We start from the raw sequence: 6597 nt of genomic DNA, 5'->3' as shown, positions 1-6597 counted from the left end.
ACTTCATCCGATGCATTCAGTGGAAAATACAGTGGGGAGATTTTATATACACAGAGAACATGAAACAATGGGTGTTACCATACACACTGTAACAAGAGTGATCAGGTAAGGTGAGCTATTACCAGCAGGAGAGTCGGGGGCGGGGGTGACCTTTTGTAGTGATAATCAAGGTGGGCCATTTCCAGCAGTTGACAAGAACAGTGGGGGGGAAATAATCAAGGGGAAATAGTTTTACTTTGTGTAACGACCCATCCACTCCCAGTCTTTATTCAAGCCTAAGTTAATTGTATCCAGTTTGTATCCCCCCGCTCTCCTGCTGATAATAGCTCACCTTTTCTGATCACTCTTGTTACAGTCTGTATGGTAACATTCATTGTTTCATGTTCTCTGTGTATATAAAATCTCCCCACTATATTTTCCACTGTATGCATCCGATGAAGTGAGCTGTAACTCACAAAAGCTTATGCTCAAATAAATTGGTTAGTCTCTAAGGTGCCACAAGTCCTCCTTTTCTTTTTGAGGATACAGACTAACGCGGCTGCTACTCTGAAACCAACAGTTGCAGCTTACTCTGACACTGAACATTTGTGAGTGTGTACTAACACTACCAAGGGTGGTTGGATGGCACACCCATGACATGGCTGAGCTGGGAGAGGAGCACCGACTACCAGGACAATGGCTTCTCCTGTACTGGCTCCTACAGAATTGGCGCCCTCCTCTTCTCTTTCATTGCACTCATTTCTTCGTAGCTGCCAAATGTTGTTTATGGATCCAGAGGTGCAGGACTTTTTAGGGAAGCATCAGCTTCCCACTGGCTCCAACCTGCGAACAATGGCAGATCCGATGGCAAAAGATGCCAGAGAACAAAATCTCACAGACTGCTCCCAAAGTCTGTCTCTTGCAGCCGGTGGAATGGGCCGGCTGGTGCCAGAGTAGCTGGATGTTCCCCTGGTGTTATCGGACCGGTGATCTGTTAGGTCACTCCAGTCCTTGACTCTGGGAGCCAGCCTTACCCGGCTCTGCTGTGAGAACCCAAACTCCTGGGCTGTTCATACACAGCCTCTGGCATGTAAGATGCTCCTTGGATTGTGCAACCGAATGACACTAGCCAATATCTCCCAGACACAACCCTAGGAATCTCCATCTTGCAGTGTCCAGTTATGCCCGCTGGATGCTGCAAGCTTATATGCATTCATCAATTTAACAAAGAAACTGATATGTACCAAGCCTGTTATCCCAAGGGGAATTTCTGACATGCTTCAAACCAAATGCACTGCTTCAGGTAGAATAAACAAACAGATGTATTAAATACAAAGATTGACTTATATTCACCAAAAATCTAAGCAAAACAAGTTGGATTTGGTCAAATAAAATAAAAGCAAAACACATTCTAAGCTGATCTTAACATTTTCAGTGCCCTTACAAACGTAGATGCTTCTCACCACAGGCTGACTGGTTGCCCTTCAGCCAGGCTCTCCCCTTTGATCAGCGCTTCAGTCGCTTGGTGGTGATGTCTGTAGATAGAGGTGGAAGAGAGAGGACGAGCATGGCAAACGTCTCTCCCTTTTATCATGTTCCTTCTTCCCTCTTGGCTTTGCCCCCCACCCTTCAGAGTCAGGTGAGCATTACCTCATCGCTGTTCCAAACTGTCCAAAGGAAGTGGGGTGACTCACTCAAGAGTCCAACAGATCCTTTGTTGCTGCCTAGACAGTGTCCTTTGTTCCTGTGACGCTGGACTGAGTTTGTCCCATACATACCAACTGCCCCTCTGCTCTTGAAGAGTATTTTTCTGGGCTTGTTTTAAGCCATGAGGACACATTTTCAGCCTCATAACTATATACATGAAATTACAACCTATAACATAACATTACTATAACAACAATTACTATACCATCACTATAACAACAATGCTCAGTGCATCATGAGCCTTCTGAAGACACCCGACATGATAAACTTTGCATTGGATACCACATAATCATATTATAAGGATGAATATGGGGGTGCAGGGTATTCCCCCAAGGTACAGATCATCACAAACATATTCATAGAATCATAGAATATCAGAGTTGGAAGGGACCTCTGGAGGTCATCTAGTCCAACCCCCTGCTCAAAGCAGGACCAATCCCCGATTTTTGCCCCGATCCCTAAATGGCCCCCTCAAGGATTGAACTCACAACCCTGGGTTTAAGCAGGCCAACGCTCAAACCACTGAGCTATCCCTCCCTGAATGGCAAGTTTTCCAATATTAGTGTTCCCAAGTTTTATCAATATCTGGGATCAAATGATCTCAAACTGAAGTCCTTTGCATCAAGAATTCTTTCCATGGTTGAGAGCACATATGTGCGCAAATCATAAATATCCACACATTTAAACTATGTTCTCCACAGACTTACTCCTGAATTCTATACTCAAGATAGCCTCAGCCCAGTGGTTTGCTCCAAATGTTGACGCATTGGTTCATGCTAAGATGTGCCAGGTATCGGGGAGCAGCTGTCCCTAAAATCAAAAATAAATGTCAATAATGACAAACATGATCTATTTCTATTTTAATAACATTTGCTGAATGTGGCAGGGTATTGGAGCAGGCCCCGCCACATGAAAGGAGTTTGACACCCTTGCTTGAAACTAATGACAGCCATAACTCTGCACCACTCTTCTGTCTGGAAATCTTAACTGCTTTGCTGCAAAAGTTTTCTTTCTTTCCCGGGAGAGCTGTATCCTGGCTACCCTGTACCTCCTCATTTTGTTACTGAAAGCTCCTTTCTCTCTTTCTCTTGCCACACGCTTTAACCTTGCCAGTGCCCTTCTTGGAAGCATTTCAGAGATTAGCACTCACTCAGCTGGGCTCTTCCTTCATGCATCAGGCCTCTTGTGCCCTCTTATCAGACAGCGGGGAGAGGTGCTCACGCTCTGCTAACCCCACGTGCTGCCGCGCAGCCTGCATCTGCTGTTTGTCTGATAACTCGCTCGCTGGAGCTGAAGTGAGGCGCTTGTCCTTTGCTGCTGCCCCCTGATTTACGCAGTGGCTTGGCACCGTCGTATTTGCATTTTCTCTGGTAGGTCGTTAACATGTATTCGGTGATCTCACCCCGCGTGGCTGCTCAGGGCAATTCACGGTGGCAATTCAGAGTCACTCCTAGTGACAACGAATAGTCATTGGGCCAAGGAAAGAGTGTGAGACAGATTCTACAGCTTGGTGATCAGGGCATTTACCTAGGATGTGGGAGACTCAAGTCCCTGCCCCAGTGACTACTTAATTATTTACAAAAAGTGAAACAGCTTCAGCAGGAAAGATTGAGGGAGACCCAGAGGCGAGATACTCTCCTGGAACATGGGAAACCCACATGCCAATCTTTCCTCTAGGTGAGGGAGAGGGGTGGAATTGAACTTGGGTCTGCTACAGCCCAGCTAATGCCTTAACCCCGGAGGTAAAGGCTACCCCTGCCTAGCTGCTGCCTTATGAACAACAAAATTGTCTGAAACGTGTCCGCAAACTCATATCAAATTTGTGACTAATTCCAGGTCGACCGAAAGTGCATTTTTCAGCTGATGAACTGTGTGTCAGAAAAACTTCTCCCACCTCGACCCTGACCATGCACCTGGCTGGGGGAGAAAGGCCTGCCCCTCCAGTCCCTTCGAGACTACCTGCATCACCGAACAGGGTGCTCCTCCCTCGTTGGCACAGACGGACAGGAACTGGGAAGGCAGGGAAAGAGTGTGGCCAAGCCCTTGGCTCCAGCCCCCCAGGATGCCAGCCAATGGCACTGCGGGGGAAGCAATGCATTGCGTCATTGAAAGAGCCGCCACACCTCCGTGGAGCAAGGGGCCGCAGGCACTAGGGGAGGACGCCGCTGAGTCGCCATTCACGCAGCCTGTCACACTGACTGAATGGCCCGGGGACGAGACAGCCCTTCATTCCTCGCGCCGCGCACTTGAAACCCCGCCTCGAGTGTGACTCGGCTGCTGCAGGCCAAGCTTTGGCTGGCTACGCTTCGCTTGCCGGAAGTGCCAACCGGCTCATGCTGTGTTTCTAAACTTATTAACTAAATTACTCACGGCGCTTTCTGTTCTCCTAGCGCCCCAGCCAGAGCCCAAGAATATTTTCCTTGGCTTTGAACTCCCCCCGCCCCACACGCTCCATGCACAAACGACAGGAGGAGTGCATATTAGACACCTAAGCAGGCCGTCGGGGTAGAAGGTCTCAGGCTACATGGCCACAAAGTCTCAGGCGCTCACTTGAACTTAGAGGGTAGGTCTACACTGCAATGAAAAACCCGCCAGCTGACTCTGGCTCGTGGGGTTCGGGCGAAGGGGCTGTTTAATCACCTGCTGGCTCCGGCTGCAGCCCCCCCAAGCTCCGGGACTCTCCCACCTTGCAGGGTCCGAGAGCCCGGGCTCCAGCCGGAAGCCCAAACGTCTACACCACCGTTAAACAGTCCCTTAGCCCGAGCCCCAGGAGAGCGATTCAGCTGGCATGGCGGGTTTTTCATTGCAGTGCAGGCATACCCAGTGCCCCACTGGCCAAAGCAGCCGTGGTCCTGGCTGCACGAGTTACAGGCAGCGTTAGTCAGGCCCTTAAGAACCTGACTCTGCCCCAGGCTGCAGCTTGGATAGATGAGGGGTCAGCCTTAGGCTTAGCCCAAGGGCCTGGTGTTGATACTTGGCCCCATCAAGCTCCATACCCATCCCCGCTGTCGTGCCCCACAGGGGTGGGCTTGCTGCAGAGGCCACCCGCTCTGCCCCTCCAGAGCGGGGAGCGCCCCACACGTCACGACAACCCCTGCAGCAGCACTGAGGGGGCTCAGGGGAGAGCCCAGTCCAAGCTCCCTCCTCCAGAAGAGAGGCAGAGCAGGGAGAAGAAATACCAGTGAGGCCATGGGGAATTTCCACAGCAGCCGTGACTCCTCCGGCATCTTCAGGCACAACACCCTCGTCGTTTCTGTGGACGGTTGGGGATTCTGGGAGAGACTAGACCACTATGGTGGGGGGCAGAGGGTAGGGGAGGGATGGAACGAATGGAGAGGGCCAAATTCATCCTCGGTGTCACTGTACTGAGCTGGCTGCAGTTACACTGGGACGGGGGAGCTGAGATGGTGCAAGCTGCCTACGGGGTTTGGGTGCCCAGTTCCCGTTAAAATGGACAAGATTTGGGCATCCAAGTCCCATCAGTGGCTTTGCAAGCTCAGCCAGGACAGGACAGACTGTCCGGGGAGCTCTGATCGGCTCCAGGGAGGGGCCTTGGTACTTGCCCAGGGAGTACCTCTCCTGCCTGAGCGGGGCTGTTCTCAAAGGGACAGGAACATGGAGCCCCATCCCCTAAGGGGCAGGAGCCTAGGGAAGCAGGAAGGGGCAAGAAGAGGAGAGGAGATGTGGTAGATGGAAAGTGAGGAAGATGAAGGGGGCAGCGGAGGGGCAGGGCAGCACACAGGATCAGGCCCCAAGGGGTTGTATAGCAAACGGCTGAGCATTATGGCACAATTTGTTCTCAAGTTAGAGAGGGCCCATCCCTGCAAAAGCCCCCGCCCCACCCCCCCGGGGCAGAGTCCTTACCCAGCCTTGCAAGCAAGCTGCACCCCTTTCACACACCCCACCCCCTTTGTGCACCCACACAGGCCAGGTGCCGTCCGGCCCTAACAGCTCATGTGCCGGAAGAAAAATGTGCTAGATCCACAACTGGGCCCGATTCTCATTCACACTGGAGCTACTTTCCACTGCCAGAGCAGTGTGAATGCGACCCAGGGCCTGCTTATTTATATTATCTCCAGGGACGATGGGACAGGTCCCCAGCTAGTGTAAACTGCCAGCGTTCAGTGGAGCTACGCTGATATGCTCCCCGAGGACGGGGGAGGGGGCAGTTATTCATTGTTAACAGAGAGTTGTCTGTGGGTCTGTCTATGCTACTCACTGACAGAGTCACTGTACACTGGTAGGCACACCCATAACTAGCTTGAATCTAGCTAGCAGAGGTCACAAGCGTAGTGCAGGCTGGCACCCGAGTACAAGCCCATCAGGAAGTCGAGTTTCTAGCCCATGTTGACCCCTGAGCCGCCGTATCTTCACTACTACGTTACCCGCCCTGGCTCGATTAAAGCTTCACTGAACAAACTTGGGGGCTCTTCCTGGTTGTGTGTAACCAGAGAACTGACTCCACCACGCATTAGGGTCCTGGCCGTCCCAAGGCGTTTGCAGCTCCATTCCCCTTGACTCTTTCTTTTTCCGGGCTGACGTGCTGCACGTGTGCACCCGGTCTGAGCAAAGCCCGTCGGCTTTGCCCTGTCCTGTGACACACACACTTTTCAGAGCTACCAGGGGATGCATCTGGAAAATAGTCTCTTCATGCCAGTCTTTGCCTGGATCTAAGCCAATGAGGTCTGTTACATAACGGCTGTATGGTGACGGGAACATTTCACACTCGTAGGCTTAAAGGGAAACAATGTGGTTTGTTTTTTTTTATTTTATTTTTTTCCTTTAGATGAAAATTTTTATTGACATCCTTAACAAAGTAACAAAAGGTTATGATCTCGATCTCTCCTTCTTGCCTTTGCACAAGGCTAAGAGGGAAACATTGCCTACTTTGACTTTAAGAACAGCTGGATA

The 6597-nt window shown here is 50.9% G+C and overlaps 2 long non-coding RNA genes across 2 annotated transcripts; one reads left to right on the top strand and one right to left on the bottom strand.

The window, feature by feature from the left end:
- Nucleotides 1–1283: 1283 nt before the first annotated feature.
- Nucleotides 1284–2919, bottom strand: LOC142070119 (uncharacterized). The gene is made up of 2 exons (XR_012666086.1): nt 2837–2919; nt 1284–2496 (listed from the first exon to the last, which is right to left on the bottom strand). It is a non-coding gene; the product is annotated as an uncharacterized LOC142070119 (long non-coding RNA).
- Nucleotides 2920–2968: 49 nt separating this feature from the next.
- LOC125627266 (uncharacterized) lies at nt 2969–4089 on the top strand. Its single transcript, XR_007353965.2, has 2 exons — nt 2969–3056; nt 3523–4089. It is a non-coding gene; the product is annotated as an uncharacterized LOC125627266 (long non-coding RNA).
- The last annotated feature ends 2508 nt before the right edge of the window (nt 4090–6597 follow it).

The sequence above is a fragment of the Caretta caretta genome, chromosome 25 (assembly GCF_965140235.1).
Source record: "Caretta caretta isolate rCarCar2 chromosome 25, rCarCar1.hap1, whole genome shotgun sequence".
NCBI classification, from domain to species: Eukaryota; Metazoa; Chordata; order Testudines; family Cheloniidae; genus Caretta; species Caretta caretta.
The sequence above is the reverse complement of the archived record's forward strand: the minus strand, read 5'-3'. Positions and strand labels throughout refer to the sequence as shown.